Source organism: Microtus pennsylvanicus, chromosome 21, assembly GCF_037038515.1.
Source record: "Microtus pennsylvanicus isolate mMicPen1 chromosome 21, mMicPen1.hap1, whole genome shotgun sequence".
NCBI classification, from domain to species: domain Eukaryota; kingdom Metazoa; phylum Chordata; class Mammalia; order Rodentia; family Cricetidae; genus Microtus; species Microtus pennsylvanicus.
Window position 1 is genome coordinate 31,710,252 of NC_134599.1, and position 27,173 is coordinate 31,737,424.

The window sequence follows — 27,173 nt, forward strand, 5'->3', positions numbered from 1 at the left end:
AGGTTTTTTGTTTGTTTGTTTAGCTGTGTATAGCTATCTTGGTTATTTTCTATTACTGTGATAAGACACTATGACCAAGGCAGCTTGTGAAGAGTTTAATTGGTGTTTACAGTTTCAGGGGGTTACAGTTGGCCACCATCATGGCTGGGAGCACAGCAGAAGACAGGCATGGCACCGGAGTAGCAGCTGAGAGCTGACATCTTGATTCACAAGCACAAGCAGAGAGAGCTAACTGGGAACACATGGGCTTTCTGAAACCTCAAATCCAGGGACACACCTCCTCCAACAAGACCGTACATACTAACCTTTCCCCAAACGGTTCTACCAACTGGAGGCCAAGTATTCAAACATACGAGCCTAGACAAGCTATTCTCATTTAAACCACCAAAATGGCTAAGGCTTATCCATTGTTTTGTGTTGTGGTAGCTCATTTGCTTAACCTATAATATGACATTAGACTGTGTGAGTATACCACAGTGCATTCATTCATAACCCATGCAAGCTTAGCTGGGAACAAAAAGAGAAGTAAAGGCCGGAGGAAGAATATCGACAGAGATGTGGGCTGGAGAGTGCCATGAATCCAGATACATGTCACAAGAGCCCTGGGGCCGCCAAGAGGAAAGGCTTAGAAGTGATGGGTGCTCAGAGGGAGGAGAAATCTAGTTTCACAAGTATTTGAGGCGATAGTGACCATAAAGTCTACAGTGATACACGTGGCCAGAATGCCTAGAGACGAAGGTGAAGAGAGCCAGCGGCCAGAGTATGAACACAGGTCATTCCATTTGTCTAGAAGACTCCCACAAGGGTAGAGAAAAGGAGGATACGGCAGGAGCTGCAGTCTTCAGTAAGTGAAGCAGCGTGGTGTGGAGTGTCTGAGAGATTGGTAAGAGCAGAGAGAAAAGAGGGGCGGGGCAAAGCTGGAAGCAGTGGGTGCCAATGGCACAAGCTGAGGTGAGACACGATGAGAGTAGTAGGCAGGAGATGGCCCAGAAGAATACTGACACGATTCTACCTTTCCTCCCGGAAGAGAAGAGAATGAGGGAATTAGCGTCTCTGGAGAGGGGCGCAGAGAAGCGGTGGCTCGAGGTCTATGGGAAGAAAAGAGGGAGTAGCCCAGAAAAGGAGACAGCAGCCCAACCATTCTCCCTGAGGTGGGAGAGAGAGATCCTGGGTCTTGGGAAAGTCACTCTTGGCGCTGTGTCCGGAGAGTTGCACGCTTCTCACAGTGGCACAGCTGCAGAAGGGTTAAGGTTCACCAGCCCTGATGTCCTTCGGATTTGATGAGAAGGGCAACCAAAAGCTCATTGCTCCTTCCTGGGTCCACAAATGGTCTCAGACAAGGACACTCTGGAGATTTGTTTTCCAAAGTTACCAACTGTTCCACCATCTTCTTCTAGACACTGTCGGAGGAAACAGGCACCATCTTGGCCCTGAATGTCTCCATCTAAGGAAAGATATTTGGAAGAAGAGAAAGAGGTGAAGCCAGTCACTTAAGAGCCAAGAAGAGCATCAAGAGAGGCCTGGGCCTGCCTGCCATTGTTCTTTTTAACACAATTGGTACAGAAAGGAGAAAGCCCATGCCAGGCCCAGCCTGTTTTTCTGTAGTCTAAAGCAATGTTTGCTTTTGAATTTTCCCAGTTGACTCAATTATGTTTCTTCAATCAAGAAAGGGCAGCGTGTGTGTGTGTGTGTGTGTGTGTTGTTAGACACAGCCATGCAATGTTTTTCTGTGGCTGATCTATAAGAACACACTGCCTCTCTCACATCCCAAGAACCCAGGACCTACTAAGCTGGTGCCCTCATTGTCTCTGACCCTTTTCGTTTCCTCCCTGAGGCACTTGGGCCAAAGGAGAGCTGGCATGGTTCTTTACCCAGTGGAAGGATGAGAAAAGGCCTGTAGCAATGTCTCCAGAGGCTTCCTTTGTATGATTCTGGGTAAACTGAATGCCTCTGATTCCCCAACTCATGAGAAGAGGGGAGCTATCTCCTGGGTTACCTGTACATGGCAAACGGACACAGCTCCTATTTGCAAGGGAGGCGGGGCAGTGATTTGTATTTGACTATGACTCCACCATTCACAGGTGACCTGCTAAGGACAGAGCCATGGTCTCTGCTCTGAAGGGGCTCCTGCACTGAGCCAGACTCTCATCAAGTCAAATCACATGGAGAACACTGGCATATACCTGAGCTGGCTAGTTTTTTTTGTCAACTTGACATAAGCTAGGGTCACCTTGGGGAAGGAGGAACTGTGGGGCATTGTCTTGATGGATCACTTGGTGTTGGACAGCCCAGTCCACGGTGGGTGGTGCCATCCCCTTGGCAGGTTATATAAGACAGCAGGTTGAGCAAACCATAGAGAGAAAGCCAGTAAGCAGCACTCCTCCATGGCCTCTGCTTCCGTTCTTATCTTCAGGTTCCTACTGAATTCCTGCCCTGACTTCCCTTCATGGTAGACTGCAAGCTATAAGATAAATCCTTTCCTCCCCAAATCGCTTTTTGGTGTTTATCACAGCAACAGAAGCAAAGAGAGCAGTAGCCAGCAAGCTGGGAAAGGCGAGGGGGAACTTGCCTTACTCTCAGCAAAGAGCTGACCGCAAGCAGGCCTTTTCTGGGGCAGAAGTAACTGTGGCAGAAAGCAAATCCTGTCCTGTGAAAGAGGCTGGGTTCAGGGCTCAAAACTATCTACACTAAATGAAAAGTCTCTAGATTTACTGCTTAGGTTACAGAGATCACCGATAGAACAAAAATACAAAATAAAAGAGACTCCAACAAGATGAATTATTCCTTTTAAAAGTATATGTATTCTTGCTGAGTGGTGGTGGCACACCCTTTAATCCCAGCATCCAGGAGGCAGAGGCAGGTAGATCTCTGTGAGTTCAAGGCCAGCCTGATCTACAAAATGAGTTCCAGAACAGCCAGGACCATTACAGAGAAACCTTGCCTTGAAAAAAACAAAATATACACATACTATAGACATATTGTATTGGTGTTTTACCTACCTGTATATATGTTCATTACATGTATGCCTCCTCCCCAGGGAGGCCAAAAGAGAGCATCAGAACTGTAGTTACAGATGGGGTGCTGAAATCCAAACCCCAATCCTCCATAAACACAGCAAATGCTCTTAACCACAGAGACATCTCTCTAGCTCAAAGCGGATTGTTTTTCCTCTGTGTAACAATCCAGGAATGAATAATCTGGGGCCCAGATAGAACCCAGGACTCAGCCGCTTCTAACTGTCTCACCACAGTGCCATCCCTTTGGCTGTATCCTCACACATAGGACCTCACACAGGCTGGAAGCCTGTTCTGAGTGGGAGGAGAAGAGCCAGGAGAGACTGGATCCCTCCTCTTAAATAAAGGCACACAGTGCTTTGCTCACACCGTATGGATTGGAACTTTTAGAGCCAGGGATATCCTTAGCTGCAAGGGAGTCTGGGAATTGTAGGAGTTTTGGTTTTGTTTTTCCCCAAGAAGCCATGTATCCAGAAGAAACCTTTGTTAAAATGTCTTAATTATATGTATGTGTGGGTGTCTTTGTGTGTGAGTATGTGCATATGAATGCGGGTTCCCAGGGAGGTCAGATCCCCTTGCAGCTGGAGCTACAGGTGGTACGAGCCACCTAATATGGTTGCTAAGAACCAAACAAGGTCCTCTATGAGAGAATATGTACTCTTAACCACTGAACCATCTCTTCAACTCTGATCTACCAGAGAAAAGGTAACATTGTTATAAGGGTCACAGGAGACCCAAGAACCCCAGTAAGAAGGTTCTTGTATGTGTCTGCCTGCAATCCTACCCAGTGACAATGAGTGGACAAAAGACAGAATCTGGGAAAATTACAAGACATCTCCATGTCCACAGCCACTGGCCTAGATCCGGGCACACGTTTGAAGGGAACCCCATCAGAAGTCCTTACAAACTTTCTCACCAAGCCTGGTAACACACGATACCATTCCAGCCATAAAGCCATGAGAACGTGGCTCTACACTGACTGACGTTATTTTCTCTCCAGGCTGGGTGAGGTGCACAGCCCATCTGTGGAAGAAAAGGTGAAGCCAGCCCCCAAGAGTTGCAAGGAGAAGATGCAGAAGCCTCGGCCTCCCTCTGACCTTCTCCGTCCTTGTCCCATTTGAGCAATTTCTCAAGACCCTTTCCGCTCGGGCTGATTCAAGTTGAGTTTCGGCCATTTACAGCCCAAAGTACTGCCTTAGTACTGAAAGTGGTATTTTCCCCCACGGAGGAATGAATGGATTGGTGGGTAGGGAACATAGCTGGCGCTGAATGCGGAAGAAAAAGCATGCGGTTTCTCTTTGAGACTCTTCCTGCTGCCGATTGTCCACATGGCATCTTCAAGTTACCACAGAACACCTTGTAGGGCAGCCGGCTGGGCCTCTCTGCCTTCTCCCAGGCAGCCCTGTTTCCTGCCAGTCAACCCCACCCTCAGGCTTGCTCCAGCAAGCCCAGCTGTGAGGAGGGGGCGAGTAGGGGCAATCACCAACAAGAGCTGCATTCTGGGCTGCTGGCGACTGTTATCAGCTAAGCTGGGGCTCTGACTCACCTGCCTCTCTGGGCAGCCCGTGGGTGTGGGTGGTGTTTGATTTGCCTCTCGGCCTCCCTTTGCCAGGACCTGTGAGTGGAGGTGGACTCTCCTTCAACAAAGACCCATTGTTCTCTTCCCCTCTGCTGTCGGCTCTTTCCAGGACTTCCCTGAGCTGGCTTGTGTCTCTCACCCTCCTCTCTGCCCCCCATCCCTCTGGCTTCTCCCCATGCTCCCCTCACCAGCAGCCAGGGATGGTGGCTGGTGAAGACAGGAGATATCAAGGGGTGGGCATCTCCGGTGCAGACAGAGAAAACATCTGAACCCATGCCTCTGGGCTCTCGCTTTCTTGAAGCCTCTCCACCACCTGCAGCAGACTGCAGCCAAGCAGTCCTGGGCTTGTGGTATCACATGTTGGCTAGCCTTGGGACTATCAGGGAGGTGCGGTCCTTAGCACAATCTCTTTTCTCTTCGTGGGGGATTGTTTTTATTGTAAACCATGATCGGTGTGGCTCAGCTAATTCCTTCTTGAGCCATCTTTTAAACTCCAGTTACAGCTCTACAGACTTGCTTTGCTGTACTATTTTTCTAAGTCTGCCTTGCTGCCTCAGGGAGCCTTAGCCAGTGTGTCCTGTCTAGCTGACTGAGGTGAAGCCAAGGCTGCCCCCATCTCCAGCAAAGAGCAAGCCAAGAGTCAGAAAAATAAGAAGAATAATTCCAGTTTCTTAGGTCTTTGAAAAGCTCTTGGAAGTCCCCTCCAAATGCCCCGCCTGTCATTCCATAGTCCTGAGAAGAAGTAAGCTTTCCTCTGGGCACCAACCTCAAAAACAAGCAGACTTTTCTAGACCCACATCATTTTTCCTGTCCTACAGACCGGGCCTTGCAATGGAGTTGTTTTCTCTTTTCTTATGGAGAGGTGAGGCAGACCAGTTTGGTGATGGCTCAAACAGATATTTAGGGCCCCTGGCCTGAAAAATGGAGACCTAATCATATACTGAGAATGATTTTCTTTTGTTTGTGTGTGCGTGTGTTTAAATTTCTGAGATCTGGCACTGGCATCATGTTGTCCCTGGCCTTGAACTCACTGCATTGCCCAGGGTGACCTTGAGTTTTTGATCCTGTTGCTTCTACCTGAATGCCAGAGTCACAGGTAGGCACCACTAGCCACACTCGGTTTCGTGCGGTGCTGGGATACAAACAAAGGGCTTTGTGCATACGTACTAGGCAAGCACTCTGTCCTGAATCCTTGTTCCAACAGCTTCTTGTCTGGAATACCAACCACTTTCCAAAATAATTTTTTTTTTTTATGGTTTTTCGAGACAGGGTTTCTCTGTGGTTTTGGAGCCTGTCCTGGAACTAGCTCTTGTAGCCCAGGCTGGTCTCCAACTCACAGAGATCCGCCTGCCTCTGCCTCCCGAGTGCTGGGATTAAAGGCGTGCGCCACCACCGCCCGGCTTCCAAAAAAAAATTTAAAGAGGGACTGGAGAGATGGCCCAGTGGTTAAGAGCACTGTCTGCTCTTCCAGAGGTTCTGGGTTCAATTTCCAGCAACCAGATGATGACTCACAACCATCTATAATAGGATCTGATGTCTTCTTCTGGCTTGCAGATATATATATATATATATATATATATATATATATATATATATATATATATATAAAGAGAGAGAGTATAAATAAATAATTAAAAAATAAAAGAAGGATTTTAAATCACATCAGGGTTACAGACATTCTAAAGAGAGCTAGTGAAACAGGGAAGTCGAAGTGATGCCGAGGGCACACAGAGCAAGGAGAAAAGATACGAGGGGACTGAGAAGAGCTGAGGGATGGCAAGGGAGGTCTGCTCACAGCCACGAGCACCCTCTCCACTCCACGCTAGCAGAGGCCCTGCGGAAACACGGCTGTGCTGTGGGAAGCCAGGCGGCCGATAACACTAAATCCTACCAAGCCAATATTTGCTTTCTGTCGGTTCCAATTCTAACCTGGAGGAAATGATTTCTGCCTGCGGAAATGAGGAAGTGGACAGAGAGAGGACACCCGCTGACAACACTTCAGCTCCTCTGTGAAGCTGAGCTGTGACCCCAGCTTGCTCCCCCAACTACACAAACAAAAACTCTTTAGAGGCTGCCCAAGCCCCTCAGAGATCAGCTGTCCCTGTCCTAACTGCTCCCTTCTTGCAGTGAGGTTATCTGGCCCATGGCAAAGTTCCTGGTATGATTTTCACCATCCTCTTCCATTGCCAGTGGTTCAGAATGCCTCACAGAAAGGGCTTCGGCCTGACATTAGGCACTGAGTATTCTCTCTTATTTAGTCACCCCACCACAAAATGTCAAGGTCTCCAGTCCTCCTGGAGAAAGAGAGGCTGAGAACAGCAGCTACGCTTGGGGCTGCCTCTGGTAGACTCACCATTGAGCTAGCATCGGAATTTCAGTTCAACTATCTTATTCCAAGGCGTCAGTTTTCATTCCTCTTGCACACGCATGAGGAGATGGGAGCAGAGACTGCATGAGGACATGTCATGTGATCGACACAACAGGAGCTATGTAACAAGCCAAGTCAGAGACCCTGCGGCTGGGTCCCGAGTACCCCCGGAAAACGGCGCAAGAGGGGCAGAAGGGAACAAGAGACACCAGCACAGGTTCCCCTGTGTGCGCAAGGTGAAGCCTTGTCGTCTTAGACTGAGAGGTGCTGCCAGGCTGGGGCCTCTTTTCTGTGTCAGACACACTAACAGGGGCCCCTGCTCTGGCAGGGTGGGCCTAAGTCTGGAAGAAGCCTATGAGAGACCTATTCACGAGGACTCTCTCCTTCTGCACTGGGGTGGAAGCTGCAGAAAGCCACGCCCACGGACCAGGTGGAAGCAGGCAAATGGAGCTTGGGATCTGGAGGTCCCTCTTCTTTCCTTTTCCTCCCTCCAAACTCCAGCTGAGCCCAGGGCAGCGTCTACAGCCTGGAGGCAGTTCCTGGGTCCGCCAGCAGAGGTCTCCAGAGCAGAGGGCTAGAGGGCTTGGGGGCAGGGCAGGTTGCACACAGCGCTCTACCACAGGTGTCCACATGCATGGGTGGTCTTTACTCATGCATAGGTGTGTCTGTGCTTGTGTGTACCCTTGTGAGTGGGTACAAAATGAATGTCTCTGTGTTCGTGGGCGTGAATCTACAAACAAGACCATGACTGCTGGTCTGTGTTGCACGTGTAGGCGCTCTGCCGGAGCCCCGTGAGTAAGCGTGTGCCTTGGGTGCCGGGATAACTTATGCATAGCCATGCATGCTTGAGCTTGTGAGCAAAAAGGAAAAAAATAAGTAACGCGAGCTAGGTGTGGTATGCACACCTGTAATCATAGCACCGTGAAGGAAGAAGCAGGATTGCCCAGGAGTTCCAGAAGCCTGTCTGGTCGACAAAGCTAGTCCCTCCCTGAAAACGGAGGAGAAGCTGGGTGTCGTATGGTGGTGCACACCTTTAGTCCCAGCATCCAGGAGGCAGAGGCAGGCAGATCTCTGAGTTTGGGTCAAGGTTATATTGTGAGACCCTAAAAGTGTTGGGGGGGACAACAAACAGAAGTGGTAAGTCAAAGGAGGATTTTGACGTCTCAGCACCGCCCCGAGTTTGTCTGCTAAAACCCCTTTGTCAGTGGGTGCTTCTGATGGCCAAGGTTCTGGGCCTATTCTGATTCCATTTACAATGTGTAGGCCTTGTTCTTTGGGGGAGAAAGGTAGGCAGGAAGAAGGTAGGTGACTGGTGGTGGCTGGTGGTGGCTGGTGGTGGCTGGCTTGCCCATAGAGGACAGAGGGCCGCGACTGTCGGGCAAAGCCAGGGCCAGAGACCAGCTCTGCCCGGCTGCTGGAAGCCCCAGGTGCAGGCAGCCATTTCTTCACTGGGGCTGAGGGGACAGATCAGCCCATGCCTGGTCAGGGGGCTGTGTTAGTTCCCAGTGTTTCTATAACAAACTTCACACAGAGAGGCTTAACAACATCACAAAGGTCTCAGCAAACAGCCCCTGGGACCAGCTCCCAAGGGCAGCATCCCAGAACTCAGCTTAAGGGTCGTCGGGGCTGCCTGTACTGAAGCAAAGGGCCCCTTGCCTTTTCCAGTTTTAGGGCCTTCCTGCTGTGTGTGCTGCGGCCCCTTCTGCCTTCAAGGCAGTGCCTTCAGATCTCTCACTGCTCCCACGGGCTTCTCCTCGCTTGCTGCCCTCTCTCTTCTGAGGACTGTTGTGACAACAGAGACAGACCCCCACATAATCCTGACAATCTTCCTGTCTGTGGAATCTTAATGTGATTACACCTGCAAAGCCCCTGCCTGTGTGATGACCTGTGCCCAGGTTCTGGGCACTGGGATATGCACATCTTTCTCAGGTAGGGTACATTTTTCTGAGTATCAGAAAGAATGGCAGGCAGAAGAGGGTAACACTTTTTTTTTCTTTTTTTAGTTAATAGGTATTGAACCCAAAGCCTGATACATGCTAGGCAAGAGCTCTACCGCCTAGCCTTTATTTTGAGATAGTCTCGCTAAGTTAGTTGCCTAAGCTAGGCTTGAACTCACCTCTTGTAGCCCAGGCTGGCCTTGAATTTGCAATCCAACTACCTCAGCCTTCTAAGTAGCTGGGATTACAGGCCTATACTAAGAGGCCCTGCTAGGATTGAGGAAGGACATTCTTTTTAGATTTAGTTTTTAAATGTTTAGTTATATGTCTGTGTGTCTGTCTGTGTTGGGACATGTGCACGTGACTGAAGTTGACCACAGACACCAGAAGAGGACATCAGACCCCTGGAGCTGGCGTTACATGTGATTATGAACTACCTGAAATGAGTGCTGGGAATCCAACTCAAGATCTCCACAAAAGCAGTCTTGGCTCTTAGCCACTGAGCCATCTCTCCAGCCCCACAGCATCCCTAACCCTCCCACAGTTTTACTGAGACTCACATGAGGATACACTCCCCTTATGAGGACACTCTCCCTTGCTGAGAACCCTTTGACCCTGGCCATGCTATGCAGGGAGCTGAACTGCTCCAGCTCTAGGAACCAGCTCTGACTGGTGAAGGGCCACCCCTCATCTTGCTCTCCAGCAGCCAGGACCAGGAAAAGGAACTCTTTATCACTGGGTATTGATCGCTGGGCCCCTCTTCCTCCTTTGTCCCTACCAACCCACTCCATACTCCGCCCCTAGTAGGGTCTGGGTCTGTATCCATGCCCTTTGGAGGCTTTTCATCAGCTCTCCTTTGGTCTTTCTGGCCACCTTTTGACGACGGGGCTGTACCCTGCCAGCTTCGGCCCTCTTCACGTGGGCAAAACCACACCCATGGGCTCTCCCACGGAAAGCCCAACCACACAGCCCAGCATGAGGAAGGGGGACAGTCATGACAGCATAGGTCAGCACTGGGGGGCCAAGGAGACTCCCAGCGTCCCAGACGCCTTCCAAAGCCCAGTCGGCACCACATCTGGAAGCAGGCTGGAAATTCCAACCAGTCTCCCCTGCTAGGAAATGTGTCAAATCCTCCCAGAGATTTCATGGAAGCAGGAAACCCTGGAGAGGGGGGGTTGACTCCACAGGACCCCAAGAGCGTCGGAGAGATCCAGATGTCACCAGGAGTCCACAGTCCTCAGCTCTGCCCTCAGCTTTACTCCCTGCTTGCCCCCAAAGAAAATTAAAGCCGCCTGGAGCAAATGACAGAGCCCGTGTCTCCCTGGGACCCACAAGTCCCTGTGTGCGTGTGAAATCCTGAATTCTTCATAGATACTGAGTTATTTTTTCCTGGAGAGAAAAATGTTGACATGCCTTTGGAGGGTCATCCGCCCAGAAAATCCCCTGATACATGAAGAAGGCATGGTCTCTCTTTGACACACACACACACATCTCCCAGAGGCCCCCGGCTTATCCTCCTCAACATACTGGTGTCCTCGGGGTCTTCTCATCACTCCTCGCCCAGCTCATCCATTTCTCAAAACTGGGGTCACTCAGCAGGACTGGCCACTGGCTCCTTCTTCATGTCCAGCAAGTGTAACTCTCCAGTGACTGCCGTAGCCACAGATCAAATGGCTGCAACCAGCCTCGTTCTCCTCTAGTTCTGGAAGCTGGAAGTTCAAATTCAATGTCATTGGGCTAAAGTCAGACATCTACAGATTGGAACTCCCTGAAGGCTCAGGAAAGTTCACTTCCTTGCTTTTTTTTAGTGTCTAATAGATGCTTATATCCCCTGACCTGTAGCCCTTTCCTCCACCTTCCAAGAGCATCTTCCATCTCTGCTCCCTTCATAACATTGCCTTCTCTAGTTCTACCTTGTCCTCTGTCCCTCTTATAAGATCACTTGTGATTAGATTAGACCTGCCTCAAACATCACCACCTTAATCTATGACTTAATCACACCCATGAAGTCCCTGTTGCTATATGAAGATAGCACATTCACAAGTTGTAAGGTTGGGATTCACTGTCCAGCCTTCTGTAGCAGAGACCTCTCCCTTGTTAGCATACAAAAGAGTTCCATACTAGCTTGAAATGGAGTATAGCAAAGGTTTATTTATCTGGGGATAAACTCACAGAAAGAGTAGCAGTCTGCAGTCCTCTGCGTGAGCTGGGAACTGGAACTGAATCCAGCAGCCAAGGGGCCGCTCATACACTTTTCATCTGCATTTACAGTACATGAGACCACGCCCAAAGTGGGCTGGTATCTTAAAGGTTATTGACTGAATGAGTTCCCACAGCACCTCCCCCTTTTGTCTAAATACGAGAGTTCTAAGCCAAATACAAAACTATATACAATAAGAACAAATATCAAGTATTGTCCAAAGAAAAGAAGAGGCAAAAACATACATAAAAATTAGAATTAAAACCAGCATGAACAACATCAAACAAGAAACATATGCTAAATGTTTCAATAGTTATTCTAGCCTAAGGAGTCTAAGTCTTATACGAAAAATGGCTTGACTAAGTCATGAGAGGAAAGTAACTAAGACTATCTAATCTTCAACCCCATCAAAGACCTGAGAAGAGAAATGATATTACTTGAGTGAACAGGAAGTATAATCAAGCAACTTCCAAAAGGTGCAAGAAATGACAGAGACAACCAGCTACCTGGGCAATCACCCAAAGTCTTATTTGCAATGTTGGGGCAACCAACTTTGGCCTAGAGTAACCGACAGACCATTTTCAGAGGCAGGAAAACTTAAAAATCCATCTTACCCTGTCTTGGGAAGGTTTGGCAGTCATTTTGCTTCTATCCTGCTTGTCCAGTCTGGGCACTGTGCATTTTATCAGTGGTCAAGGCATGGGCAGTTCTTTGCCCAAAGGTCAGTTTTGCCAAGAAGAAAACAAACTCCACATGGAATGACTCTGGTGCCCAACATTCTCTCGGGAATAGATCAGTGTTGCCAGGAGCAATCATGTCTCACGTCAACAGAGTCCTAAGTTATTTAAATGCCATGTTTTACAGTTCTTTGAAGTGTTTGAAGATTATATAACTAACTGAAACATTCTCTGAATATCTAGAAAACCCAACTAATATGATTACAAGTTTGACTATCATATATACTATCTCTTAATCTGTAATTTTAAATTATACATTACATTTTAAATGATCTGCACAAATACAAACCTTAAACAAGAACAGAAATACATATACTCAGTGTAACAAAATCAACCTTAAATTTTTATCGATAGACCAAGATCCATACCAATGCAAAGTATTCATCTCTATATCATATACCCCTTATTTCCATTAACCATTTGTAACCCTTTTAAAATGAAAATAAACTTTGTTAAACAATCATTTTGGGAATTGGGCATAGTTTTCTCCAAACTGCTTTCTGGTGTTTGTTGGAAAAAATATTTTTAGGGTTCACATAGATCTTTCAGAGGGTCTTTTTTTCCATCAAACCACATTAGCCTGGCAGGAATCCAAAAGTTCTCATCTTCTATGGAAACAAAAGCAGAAACTCTTTTCCAAAGAAACATATCCTTAGACCAAAATTTTGAAGATAAGATATCTTTATGTTTATTTAACTTAGCAGACCCTAGAATCAAATGTCTCTCTGAAGTCAAAAAATTCAAAGAAAATCCAATAATATACATAATCCAGACTGTGTGTATAATCCATCCTTGCATGACTTATTTTTCTTTACTTCTATTATCTATGACTGTCTGTATTCTTTTATATTACTTTTACTGTCTTTTTAAGGACTTTGTTTTATTTTTAAAACTATTTCATTTCTTTAACTATCTATACTATTTTTCTTCTCTCTCCCAAGCCTACATAATTTATTCAACACTGTAACCCATTCAGAGGTCTTTTTCATCTGAACCTGTCTTTATTGCATATCTGTATCATATTCTGACCAGGAGCATCTTTTTTTTTTAATGCTAAGTGGGCATGGCTAGGACCAATTCTAAGGTCCTGCCTGCTTGCTTTGCCCACTCCAACATGGCAGAGGTATATTCATTGCCTCGGTGAGCCACACTCACTGTCCCGACTCCAGGGATGCAGTGGGTCTATGTCTCCATTAAGCAATTTGTAACACGGTGCTCACAGACCCCATTTAAATGCTCTGTAACAGGACCAGCACGAACCAGGAAGCTGGATCTTCAAGTGTGGCTCTTCTGCTTGCAGCCAGCAAACAGAGCCTATCTGAGAAAAAATATGTCTACCAAGAACCTGTACTTGGCTCCCATTTTTTGTGGGTCTAGAAGCCCTCTTTTTCTCTTAAACATTTTTTTTAGGTCTTAAATGGACTCATGCCCCAGACAGTGGGCACACCAATTTGTTGGAGTACAAAAGAGTTCCACACTAGACCAAAATGGAGTGTAGCAAAGGTTTATTTATCTGGGGATAAACTCACAGAAAGAGTAGCGATCTACAGTCTTCTGTGTGCTCTTGGAACTGGAACTGAATCCAGCAGCCAAGAGGCCCGTGCATGCTTTTCATCTGCATTTATAGTACATGAGACCACACCCAAAGTGGGTCGGTGTCTTAAAGGCTATTGGCTGAACGAGTCCCCACAGCACTCTCTGGCCATCAGTTTTTTCACTTGTTGCTTCAGGGTAGGTCTTCCAGTTCTGACACATCTCTCTCCTTATTGGATTTCTAGTTAATTAGGCATGGCCTCTCCACTCTGCTCAGAGTGGTTTCTGAAATTCACATTGCCTCCTTTCCATTATTAGAAGCAAGGCTTCTCTACCCTGCATGCAGTACCGGGAGGCCATGCCCACTGTAGGGCTCTCGGCCTACACATGAGCAACATCCTCTACTCAAGAAGAGTTTACTGGAACCCCTGTGTAGTTTAGGATCTTAGTTCTAACTTTCTCCAGGGCTGGGCCTCCCTCGCCCATCCATTGTTTGGGAAGAAGAATCTTAGACCCTCTGGTGGATGAGATTGGAGAGGTTGGGAAGACAGATGTTCAGGAGAGGGAAGGGAAAGGTGTAGGCTTCCCTCATAACACTGTTCCCAGTGCCTTGGTCTCTTGGAGTTCAGCCATCCAGGGCAGCCTGACCTCCTCAACACTGTGCTGACATTGCTTCCTAGGGTTCCCAAGAGCTCTTGGAAGCCAGATGAGATGCTAAGGTGCCCAAAGGGCTGGAGGAGGTGATGCTGCACTTTAAACCTAGAGACAATAGAACATGGAGGTCATTGGGCAGGCCTGTGAGGCGATGCAGCCATGGCTTAGACCATGCTGTTCCTACTGCCCACTCTGCTATCTTTGACTCAGACGTTACAGCCTGCAGAAAGTGTTCCATCAAGTCCAAGGGAACTAAAGCTCCTCCACAATGTTCCCAGAACAGTGAACTAGTGGAAGTTTCTGTGCTGCCAGACATTCCCAAGTAACCACACAGGCTTATATTAAGTACAATGCTCAGTCAATAGCTCAGGCTTGTTATTAGCTAACTCTTGCATTTAAAATTAACCCATACTTTTTAACTACACTTTGTCATGTGGCTTGATATCTTTTCTCAGTATGGCGTGCCCATCTTGCTTTTCTCTGTGTCTGCCCGTGACTCCAGACTCTGCCCTTCTTCCCATCATTCTCAGTTGGCTTTCCCACCTAACTTTATCCTGCCCAGCTACTGACCAGAAGACCCGGCTCTGACTGACTTCTCCAACAATGGCTGCTGCCTCCCAGCTCGCTGTCTGCTGCAGCCCCTCCAGTGTCCATATTCCTCACCCCAGGACCTTTGTGTCTCCTGCCGATTTTCTTGGGTCCTCTCTCCACCCTCGGTTTCCATTTGGCTCCAGTTCGCCCTTCAGTTTCAGATTGTTTCTAAAGAGGAGCAGCCTTTGTTCCTCAGCCTAAATCAAAAATCCTCTCCACCCAGCTCAAGACTCCCCAGGACACCCTACCTGATCAGGCAGCGATGGTATGCTGGCTAGTTTTATGCCTACTTGACACCAACTAGAGTTATCTGAAAGGAGGGAGCCTCAATTGAAAAAAAAATGCCTCCATAAGATCCAGCTGTAAGGCATTTCTTAATTAGTGATTGATGGGAGGGCCCAGCCCATGGTGGGTGGTGCCATCCCTGAGCTGTTGGTCCTGGGTGAAAGCAGGCTGAGCAAGCCATGGGGAGCAAGTTAGTATACAGTACTCCTCCATGACCTCTGCATCAGCTCCTGCCCTGTTCGTGTTCCTGTCCTGACTTCCTTCAAAAATGGACTATGATGTGCAAATGTCAACCAAATAAGCCCCTCCCTCCCCAACTTGCTTTTGGTCATGGTGTTTCATTCCAGCAGTATAACCCTAAGTGGGAAGTACTCTAGAAGTCTTTTGTTTTTATTAATATTTATTTTTAATGAAATCTTCTTATGGACTAGGGATGCAAAGTCATTGGTAGAATACTTGCTCAGCATTCAGGAAGCTTTGGGTTCAATTCCCAGCACCACATAAACCAGGCTTGGTGGCACACATCTGTAATCCCAGCACTTGGAAGGTAGAGACAAGATGATCAAAAGTTCAAGGCCATTGTCAGCTTCATGATATATGACATTCTGTCTATAAATATTTAGTTAATAAACCTCCCAGGTGGTGCTGGAATTTAGACAGCTTTGGAAACCACTAGAATAAATGATGGAGGGGTTTTATTTTCATCAAAGCCAACTTGTATCTTCCAACTGAAGGTGCAACTTGAAAGTAGTTAGCTGCCTGTGGCCACAATAGTCATAGCAAGCAATGTGAGGGCTGGCATTCCTCCAGATGGTCCCAGTGACGGGGGAGACACAATAACCTAGTCCCCTCCATGAAATTGGTTCTCCATTCCTCCCAAAGCCAGACCAACAGGCAACTGGATACTGGATGAAACTGTGGATCCCACCAGAGGAGGGGACTTTGAGAGCCAAAGAAATCCAGCCACCCCCTCCACCCAGCTCAGGTTTCTGCCAAATTCTGTATCCTTCCCTCTCGATGGGGACACTTCATTAGGCCTAGGGAAGCTTCTGGTTGTTGAATTTCTGCGAATTAAGCCCAAGACTGATAGCTGAGATGGGGGTGGCTCCGGCTGATCCCCTGAGGCCTGGAACGGAGCCTCTCTGGAGCAATAGGAATGCATGAGGACAGTGAAGATACAGACAGGGCCAGTGTGGCCCTTGGTGCGGTGTCCCCCTGTGATTTGTTGGAGATGGGACTAACCCTGCCTTTAGTGACCGGGCCTTGATCCCCACAGGAAGGTGCCAGCAAGGATAACTGAGGAAGAGGAAGGGCATAAAATGACAGCCCTGTCTTCCACCAAGGACTCAGGGCTGTTGACGTGGGAGAGACAGGCCTGCACGGCCTTGGTCTGGCGCTGGTCCAAGGTGAGGAGGAAATGGTTTTCACTGAAAAACAAAGTTGAAAAAACAGTTTGCTGAAGGGTAATGAAAGAGGGAAAGGGGAAAAAGGGAGGGGGAGACGAGCTCAAACTGTCTGCTCATCAGAATCACCTGGGCAGCTGTTAAAAACACAGATTCCAGAGCCCAGGCCAAGTCAGTAAAATGTTATTCTTGGTAGCCAGGCTCTCTCTTCCTTACAGTTTAAAGACATAGACTCAACCAGGTTGGAAGACCTGGGTGCCGGGTGTGCCAAGGCAAAAGGATGGCAAGGGCTCACAGTCCTTAAGGAAATACCAAACCAAAGAGACCCAACCGACTCCGGGAAAAACTCCTAAAAGCCACTCACTGCACTCCTGCCAGTCTGGGGCTCCCCTAACTGTGACACTGCACCTCCTTTCATTCACATTTGTGTCCTCAGAGAAGGGTCTCAGGACTCTGCTAAAAAGCCCCCTCTTGTTCCTGCCTCCTCAGCCCCTGGCTGCCTGTGGGAGGCTCGGGCATTCTGACCCTAGCAGGTCTCCTAAGAGGACTTTGCACTGTGGTTAGTTAGGGACCTGGACTACCCAGGTGGCGCGTCTTTGTAACAGGGAGGCGGGGTAGGAGAGAACAACAGGTGGAGAGAGGCAGAGATCAAGGAAAGGGGGACCGCAGAACAGAAGACACAGGCCAGGGTGACACTGAAGAGGCAAGGATAGGCTTTCCCCCAGAACCTTCCAGAAGGACCAGCCCTGCAGCCACACTGATTTTAGCCCAACAACACTGACTTGGACACACAGCTTCCAAAGAGAGTACAAGCATGCTGTTTCAGCCACCTGCCTTACAGACTTGGGCAGCAGACTTCAGCAGGCTCCACACTACCCGCGTCACCCACCAGCTCACATCAGGAACTCCAGGGTCCCCACTCCCCCACCACCCAGCCTTCCTCTGAGCCTCCCTAGACCCCTCTTGCACGTTTTCAATGTTCCTCGCTGCTCCCGTCTGTCTGGACGACCAATCCACTGTGTCCCTCTTTTCTCTTTGGTCTCATTTTGGGAGTGGCCCCACGGTCAGGATTCTGTTCTCACCCACTACATTAAAAGTGAGGCCTGGTGCCCCACACCTAACACCCAGCGATAGGAGGCTCTCTCCACATTCTTCGTTTTTGCAAGCACAGGTCCCACTCTCTTGATGAGACCCAGGGCACCCTCACCCATAACTCACCCCTCCAGGAAGTTCTCCCTGCCTGCCATGCCATTTCCCGAGTGCTTTGCACACAGTAGGTATTCAGCAAACATCTGGGGTCCAGGTGCCAGCTGATGGGCTTTTAGGAAGTGGTTGGATTCCAAGGGCTCTGCTGTCAGGAATGGATTAAGCCACTGGTGGTTCCTGATTGGATGGCACTATGAAAAGGTGGCTGAAGCTATGAAGGTGGAGCCTGGTTGGAGGGAGCTGGTCAGTGCACCCTTCGCCCCAGTGGGTTCATTCCCACAAGGCTATTTCCTTGCTTCTTTCAAACCTCCATTCAAATGTCATGCCATTTGCAAGTCACCTCCCCCTTAGAAGGCTCTCTTGTCCCTGGTCCCTCTGTCTGCCCCGAGGGGAGCTGCTGAGCTTTCCTACCCAGCATCCTGTGTTTCTGTCACCCTGCTCTGTCTCACCAGAACGAGGCAACAGCAGAGCAACTCAGCACGGACTAACGCCTCTAAGACCAAAGAAATGCTTCCTCCATTTAGATGGTCTCTCGGGCGTTTATCACAGCAGCAAGTCTGACTGACACACTGAAAACACTTTTATTATAGTTTTAAGTATGGCTATGGGAGGTGGGATACGTACAAGTGAGTGCAGATGAACAGAGAGGCCAGAAGAGGATGTTGGATCCCCTGGAGCTGCTGACGTGGGTGCAGCAACCAAACTCAGGTCTTCTGAAAGAGCTGTGCACTCTTAGTGTCTGAACCCTTTCTTCAGTACCCCAAATCTTTCTTCTTCCTCCTCCTCTTCCTCTTCTTCTTCTATAGTTCCCTTTATTTTTATTTTATGGGTGTGCATGTCTATCACCATGAATGTGCAATACCTGTGGGGGCCAGAAGACAGCATTAGATCGCCTGGGACTGGAATTACACAGTTATTAGCTACCCTCTGGGTGCTGGGACTCAAACCCAGTATTCTTAACTCCTAAACCATCTCTACAGTCCCCCAACTCTCTAATTCTTATTATACTGTTTACAAAAAAAATCAGGACTTGGCATGTGTATGTTTGTATGTGCATGCAGATATGCACATAACGTTATCCAGATTTTACTTAAATATGTGGGTATATGCTAACAATGGATGTCTCCATTGAGTGTGACGATCATGGGTGTGTTGTTAAAGATTCGTTTCATCTTCAGTTGTGTGTGTGGGTATGCTCACATGTGATCTGCCCAGTATGGTTGCTGGGAACCAAATTCAGGTCCTCTGAAAGAGCAACAAGTGTTCTTAAGCCCTGAGTCATCTCTCCAGCCCCGGTTGTGGGATTTTTGTTTTATTTCATTGCACTTCTTTTAGTTCTTTTAATCTTATTTATTTGTTTACTCACTTATTCTCTATTGGGGTGTGTACGTGTGTGTGTGAGAGAGAGAGAGAGAGAGAGAGAGAGAGAGAGAGAGAGAGAGAGAGAGGGAGGGAGAGAGAGAGAGAGGGAGGGAGGGAGGGAGGGAGGGAGAGAGAGAGAAAGAGAGAGGGAGGGAGGGAGGGAGAGAGAGAGAGAGAGAGAGAGACAGAGGGAGGGAGGGAGGGAGGGAGAGAGAGAGAGAGAGAGAGAGAGAGAGAGAGAGAGAGCACTCCTGGTGATGTTGAGCATACCGTGTCACACATGTGGAAACACAGGACAGTTAGTTCTGTGCAATGAGTTCCCTTTTTTAACTTTTATATGGGTTCCAGGGTCAAACTGAGGTCACCAAGCTTTCAGAGCGAATGCCTTCACCCAGTCCCCACCATTGCCTTTTAAAAACTCCATTACTTTCTAACTGCTGGATGTTGTATCATCTATTTAATGAATACCTCTTGTTGGACACTTGGGCTGCTCCCAGTCTTTCAGATTTATAGGTAACAGCGAGGAACAATCTTACAGCTAACTCTTTCCTGGTCTTCCGTCTCTACTCTTGGACTAGATTCCAGAAGTGGACTCCACTGGGCTTCCTGTCCATCCCAAAGTAGGCCCTGAGCTAGCCAACAGATTCTAGAGGCCTTGGCATTGAGCCTTCCCCACCACGCTCCAGGGGCTCCCCTCTTGCAAAGGAGGAGGGCCTGCTTGTCCGTCCTGGCTGCCCGACTAGCTTAGCCCCGAAATAACCACACAGAAATTGTACTATTAAATCACTTCCTTATTGGCTAACTCTTACATCTTAGTTTAACCTATTTCTATTAATCTGTATATCTCCATGTGGCAGTGGCTTATTGGCAAAGATTCAGTGTGCCTTACTCTGGCTGCGGCTGCATGGCGGCTCCCTGACTCTTTCCTTCTCCCTCCCAGCATTCCATTTACTTTTCCCCACCTCTGCTTCCTGCATGGTCACCCCACCTATACTTCCTGCCTGGCTACCAGCTAATCAGCAGTTCATTAAACAAATACAAGAAACAAATGTTTACAGGGTTAAACCATTGACCCACAGCACTTACCCCCTTTTTTTTAAAGAACAAGAACTCTGAATCTAATATTCTTTGTTTAGCTTTTCTCCTGACTATTATCCATAACAACTTGTAACCAACTTTGGTGTAGGAGGTCCTTCTGTCTTTGTGTTGCTTTCATTGGTTAATAAAGAAACTGCTTTGGGCCTGTTGATAGGGCAGACCTTAGGTAGGCAGGGAAGACAGAACTGAATGCTGGGAGAAAGAAGGGTGGAGTTAGAGAGATGCAATGGCAGCCACAGGCAGAGTCAGACATGCAGAATCTTTGCCAGTAAGCCACTGCCACGTGGTGATATACAGATTAATAGAAATTGGTTAAATCAATATGTAAGAATTAACTAATAAGAAACTAGAGCGAATGGGCCAAGCAGTGGTTTAATTAATACAATTTCTGTGTGGTTATTTCGGGGCTAAGCTAGCTGGGTGGCCAGAACAAGCAGCCCCTCCATGCAAATGTTGATTGCAAGTTGTTATGGATAATGGTCAGAAGAAAAGCTAAACAAAGGATATTAGATTCAGAGTTCCTTTTTTTAAAAAAAAAATAAAAAAGAGGGGGAAGTACTGTGGGACAATGGTCTGTATCCTGTCAATTATATTTTAAATAAACGCTGATTGGCCAGTAGCCAGGCAGAAAGTATAGGCGGAACAACCAGACAGGAAGTAGAGGTGGGTCAATGAGAACAGGAGAATTCTGGGAAGAAGGAAGTCCTAGTCTGCAGTTGTGACTCAGCCACAAAAGAAGCAAGATGTGACTGCCTCGCCAAATAAGGTACCAAGCCACGTAGCTAACATAGACAAGAATTACGGGATAATATAAGTTATAAGAGTTAATAAGAAGCCTGAGCTAACGGGCCAATCAGTTTATAACTAATGTAGACCTCTATGTGATTTCTTTGGGACTTAACGACTGTGGGAACCAGGCAGGACAGAAAACCTCAGACAACACCCCCCCTCCTGCCGAGTCACCACAGGTTCTCCTCCCCTAAAGCTGTCCTATCTCTTGTCCTCCCCACCCTTCAGCCTTCATACTCCCCCATGGAGGCTAAACCGCATCTCCTAGCTAGACAGGAGGCCACTTGTCTTATGGGAAGGAATCCCCATTAGATAGACTCTGAAAAGAGAACATTTATTTATTTATTGACTGTCTTTCTGGGTAGACAAGTCCTAGGCTGGGGGCATTACCTGGGTTGAGAGTCTCTAGAAAACAGAGGCAGGTCATGTGACACAGAGCAACCACTCCAAGGACTCACTCTATACAAGACAGAGGGGACCCCCTATTCCCACCCCAGGCCCAGCTCATCTCTAGCTCCAGCCTCATGAATAATCCCATACCCCTCTGAGGTACAGGGACTTTTAGGGATGCTACTTTCTCCTTAGGAGACTGAAGCTGTAAAGAAGGTGCTTCCCTTCAGAGGAGTTGAGTGCCTAGAGATACTCTAGGCTGGCTTTGTGACTGCAGCCCTGGCCACCTAGAGGCATCCACAAGGGCTTTGGTGCCCATCTCTGGGGACTGCTCAGGCCTCTGCTTGAGCACATGCAGTTCTCCATCTCGGGGGCTTCAGCCCTCGTTTAAGGCTCAGAGGACAAATTCCTTTGAGACCTCTCGGTGACCGAAGGACTCCTGTCCTCAGCCAGCCAGAGCTCTCCTCCCAAGGCCACCTGCCCACATTTGCCCACAGTGTGGGCCAAGTGTCCTCAAGGTGGAGCTTGGGTCCCCAGGGCAGCTCTGTAAATGTGTGGGTACCTGGGGCCTCTCCCCTAAGACACAGACTCTGTGTTTTCACACTGGGTGGCTCCCCTGGCTCTCTTTCAGAGCTGTCTTCCTGCCTCACCTCTTCACTGATGTGGGGCAAAGTCTCTTAAGCCCCATAATTAAGCAAGCCCAAAATAGTGATCTAGAGGGGAACAGGCAAAGGACAAGGCCGCTTCTTCAGGTAGGTGCTTCCGGGAGGCTTGACGAGGTTCCAGACAAGGACAAGCTGCTCGGGGCTTTCCTGACAACCCCTATCCTGAGGGGCCCTGGTACTTGCTGCCAGGGCTAGGCCTCTGGCCTGGTGGCTTGTGAGGGTTTGTGGCTGGAACAAGCAAAGCCACCATCCTCAGCTCTCTGACCACTTCCTCCTCCACAGGGCTCTGGTAACTGAACAGGAAGTGCCTGTACTCCCCTCCTCTTCCACACATCCCTGCCTTGTTTCCATCTCCTGCCAGCCCAGTGCACTTGGGAGGGTAGGAGAAGCCTTCTGTACCACTGTGCGCTGTCCAGCCACAGAGGCAGGAGGTAAACCTCCCTCTTCCTCCACAGGGGCCTCAGGGAACCTTCTCAGACCAGGGTGGGCGGTGAGCCCACTGACAGCCTGCTCCGTTCTAACCACGGATGATTTCTGACTGTTTAGCTATGAATAACGGCAAGCTTGCGAGTAGACAACAAAATTCTTTCTCTTTTTAAGCCAAGAGCAAGCCCACCCCTTTAATTCGAGGGGCCCAAACTCTTGAAGCACAGCCCTGAAGTCTCTTCTCTCATAGTCCAGTCAGTCAGTAAGTTTATCTACTGGATCCCAACATTGCCCAGACCCCAGACTCCTCACCTCTTCGGCTGCCATGTCTAACCTGGCTTACTGTGTTAGATCCCATTGTTCCTTGCTCAGGGGATTAGTAGGTTTGGGGTAGAGAGAGCCCGACAGAGTTGAGTTGGGAGGTGATGGCAGAAGGCCAGTCCACAGCTAAATTACACCCGGATCCCATATGCTAAAGATCTTCCTGCCTAGAATTGGTCTCCTGACTACCAACAAGGAGAGAAAGGGCTGGAGAACTGGCTCGGCAGTTAAGAGCATTGGCTGTTCTTCCTGAGGACTGGAGAAAGCACCCACGTCAGGCAGCTCACAATCACCTGAAACTCCAGTTCCAAAGGATCCAACACCCTCTTCTGGCCTCCATGGGCACCGACATACACATGGCATACACTCACACAGACATACAAACACATAAATAAAAAGATAATTCTTTAAATAAGAGAAGAAAAGCAGTCCCCCAGTCACAATGAAATACAAATTCTTCTGAACCCCTTTACAAGGGATCACCCACCTCCAACAGTGGTTTTCGTTTTTTAATCTCCTGTTCTAATGTAGGATTTCTAAAGTCTACCATCCTTGGGAACTCCTCTTTGACACAAGGACTTTGAGCCTGGATTGAAAACGAGGCACAAAGCTGTCAGGAAACCCCTCTGATGAACTAAGAGCTCCCCTCTGCAGCCAGCTTTGAATCTGCTAGAGCGGTCTCCAACAGAAGACCGGAAAGGCTGGGAGAGCTAGGACCCAGCCCCCACGGGACACATCATTAACAAGCGGAGTCCCTCAATGGCTCAGAACAGGCCGACTTTCTGTGAAATCCCGGGAAGAACTGGGTGAAATGGACAGAAATAGTTTTCCTAGCAGGCTTCTGCGTGTGCGCAAGCCCACGTGTGATTGCATACCCTTCCCTGCTCCACTTCCTCCAATCCAGAGAAGGCAGTGCTTAAACCCAGCCAGTCCCTACCGACCACTGAGCCCAACTCTACCCCCAGGGAAGGTGACAGTATAATATTTTTGTTATTAAAATATAATTATGTCATATTCTCCATTTCCATTCCTCTCTCCCTTCCATGTAACCCCTGCTCTCTTATTCTATAATTGGTGTGTGTGCATTCCTAAATATATAAATATAGCCTGATCATTATCTATAATACATCTATAATATCTAATGTTACATAAACGTGTGTGTTTTTATGTGTGTGTGTGCGCGCGCACGCACGCGCATGTGTGCGTGTGTTTTCAAGGCTAACTATTTGGTATTGGCTGAGCAGTTGGTGTACTCTTCCCGAGGAAGACTCCTATCAATCTCTCAGCATTCCCAGTTGCCTGTGGCTCTGTCCAGCCAGGGTGTCATCTTGCAGTGCCTTCCATGGGCAGTTCTTGGGCAGTGACTCAAAGCTGGCGTTTGCTTACCCTTGTTCACCAGGACACCACCCTCAGCCCAGACTCCTAAATAGGTGAATCTCAAAAGCAAAGCTAGAAAGAGGCAGGCCAGCATGCCTAAAAGAGGGCTCGAGGGTCAGCGTACTGTCGGTGCTAAGTCTAGCCACCCAGTAGGTCCACCACAGAAAGGGTGTCAGATACCAGGTCATACAGCCCAGCCCAGGCCCTCTGAGGAAGGGACAGGGGCCAAAAGCATGTACTGCCTGGGTGTGGAAACCAGTGGCATTTTTCACTGCTAATTAACCCTGAGGCTAGCCAGGACCACTTCCTTGCTGGGGAGGGAGTGTCCCAAACCTCAGGGACCCCTAGTACCTAACAGGTTTTTTTTCCCTTTGGCCATCTTCCATGAGCCTCCCTTTCTTGGCTGCTCCTTTTGTAGACTGGGAAGGGGAGTGTTAATGAAGACGGAGGATCTCTTCTGGACCCAGACCAATTTGCTTGCCCTTCCCTCAACACCGAAAGCCCCCCACCCTATACCACCAGCCCATCCCTGCTTGTAGCCTGACTCAACCCATAAATTACCTAGGGAATAGTCGCTGACTCAGCCAGGAAGCCCAGTGTCCCCAGCCCCAACCCTAGGCCTCAACCCCACAGCTGGCTCTCATTCCCAGAGTGCAGGCCCCTCCTCTCAGGAAATTCCTGGAAAATATTGGGCTTCTTGGAGGGGAGATCTCCTTAGCACAGCGCCAGCATGGACCGAAGCCACTAGGGCCCATCCATCATTCTGCTATCTTCTTCCTCCTCCCCCAGTCTGCAGGTTTGTGTGGGACTGAATGCGGACGTGTGAGTCTCCACAAGTGCCAGACACACGGGCCTGAAGGGACTGGGAATACAGCAAGGCATGGGGTATCTCAGCATGCTTTGCAGGAGTAAATGACTGGTCCAGGGCAAGGGAAGATGTTGAAACCTGGCAGGTGACAAGGTGGGAAGGGTCCTCCAGGCCCCAAGGCAACATGAGCAAGGTTCGGGAACACAGACTAGTGTGTGTAGGAGCAGGAAGGGAGTGATGAGTCACCAGGAGAAAGTGGCAAGGGAGGGCTGACGATTCAGGGGGACAGGACAGTGCCGGGGTGAACCAACAGGGGAAACAGCGTTCTGCCAGCATCCTCAGATCATCTACTTAGACCTGGGGACAGAGCGCAACCTCTGTATCACCACACTCAGCCACATGACAGGGACAATGCTCTGCCTTCTAGGAGTCCAGACAGAGGCTAGGACTCCTCTGGGAGTCCCCAAACTGAAAAGAGAACAAGTCACTTTTTATGGACACTTCATACCCTGAAGGACCAGATTCCCAGATCATTCCTACCTCCCTTCAGCCTTGGGGCTCCTTGAATCCCTTCCTTAGAAACCCCACATGTTTCGTGAGGAAAGCCAAGTCCAGGTCTCAGAGACACTCCCCTTAGAAAATAGGTCTTTAAACTATGCAAATGCCCAGGCCAGCTTTCCCCTTAGGGATGCTCTAATCACAGACGAGGGGTTCCCTGAGGAGGGGCTGGAAGTCGCTCTGCCCCAGGCCAGGGTGCTGACAACAGGGCATAGATTTGCTGTCTTCTGGGAATAGTGGTTTTCCAGTGTCTTGACCAGGTCAAAGAAGACAAAGACACAGCCCTCTAGACATGCCAAAAGGAGATGGGGAGAGGAGGAGGAGCACTGGTTTGAAATGCCATGAAAACAGGTTTCCCAGTGTGTCCTCAGCTCTGAAACCAGGGCACTGCTTGACAGATGGTGTCACGGTAAAGCCTTTCTCATGCCCAACCCGGTATCAAAGCCTTTAAACCACTTCATGGATGTTCCTAGGTTACCTGTAACCAGCCAGCTCCACCCAGCTCTGAAAGGGCAGCTTCCTCTCTGGTCACTGAGACATGCCAGCTCCCAGCAGAGTTCCTCCTCTGTAAAATAAAGAGGGAAGAATGGAGCCAGAGAAAGCCAGACAGGCCTACCCTAAGATTTAGCCTCCTTCCTATTCTACATGAAGCCCTGTTCTGTCCCTGGGGCCTGAGGTGAGGAAGGGTAGGACGGTCAGACACTTCCCACTGTATTGGGGTAGGTCAGGATAGCGCGTCAACCCCAGGCTGCTCTGGGAAGCAGGGTGGAGACATCCTGTCTCATTGTTACTGCTCCCCTTCATTTCCAGAAATCTATCCTACCATTAAGAAGAGTTGATGGTGGACACCAGGACTGCCAGGAAGGGGGTCAAAGAGTTGCCAAGAGGCAGCAGGGGACTCCTGACTGGGCTGGTTCAGCTCTGAGACAAAATTCTGCCAGGAAGATCTGATGGATGGAACTGGGTTCACCAAGCTCGTGCTAGGCCAGGCCACACCCCTGTGGGCACAGGTATTGGGAGAGAAAGGCCTGGCCCTGGCTGGATTTTCCATGGGTCTTTTGCATCGTGGAATCAAGGAAGACTGAAGGTTCTATGTTTAATACGGGACACTGTTTTAGTGGCTATGCCCTCTGTTTTAATGGCTAGCCTTCTACTAACTCCAGTGACATAGGAATACTTACAATTATTATTGTCCAATAAAGCAATATCCAAAGCCATTCTCTACTTAGCCTGAGGGATGGCCACTGTTTAACAGGTGGTCTCCATACTGCTAAATGAGTCTCCTCCTGAAGATTCCCAGGGGACACTGTAAACATCCCCAGCTTCCAGATCCAGCTCAGTTTTGATTTATTATTTCTCAAACTTATTTGATTACACAATCCCTTCATCACAGGACACATCGTTATGAAAATGTCCCATACATTTTGGGAAATGCTGCATCCAAGCTTACACACACACACACACATACACACACACACATGTCTGCAGATCCTTTTTTCTGAGGCAGTCTGCTTCGAGTATCCAACAGTGCGTTTCCACTTGGAAGGAGTCAGTTGCTAGAACTAAGCCAGAGAGCCACTGTCATCTGTAAGCTGACATTGCCCCTGAGAGTCATGAGCTGGGGCCTGTACTCAGTGCAGTAAAATGAGGAGGTGACGATGTGGTGAGGATGGACCCCTCAGAAACAGGATCCGTGCCCTTCTAAAAGTAACCCAAAGAAGCTCTCCTGTTCCTTCTGTCATCTGAAGATCAACAGGAAGGTGTTGTCTGTGAGGGAGAGGGGAAGCCTGCACCAGCCCCCAGATCTGTTGGCACCTTGACACCAGACTCCCCAGCTTTCAGACATGTGAGTAATACATCCCATTGTTTATG

General features: G+C 48.7%; 1 long non-coding RNA gene across 1 annotated transcript; it reads right to left on the minus strand.

The window, feature by feature from the left end:
• Positions 1 to 1,157: 1,157 nt before the first annotated feature.
• LOC142839604 (uncharacterized) lies at positions 1,158 to 25,863 on the minus strand. The gene is made up of 3 exons (XR_012908786.1): positions 25,780 to 25,863; positions 18,132 to 18,369; positions 1,158 to 1,444 (listed from the first exon to the last, which is right to left on the minus strand). It is a non-coding gene; the product is annotated as an uncharacterized LOC142839604 (long non-coding RNA).
• Positions 25,864 to 27,173: the final 1,310 nt, after the last annotated feature.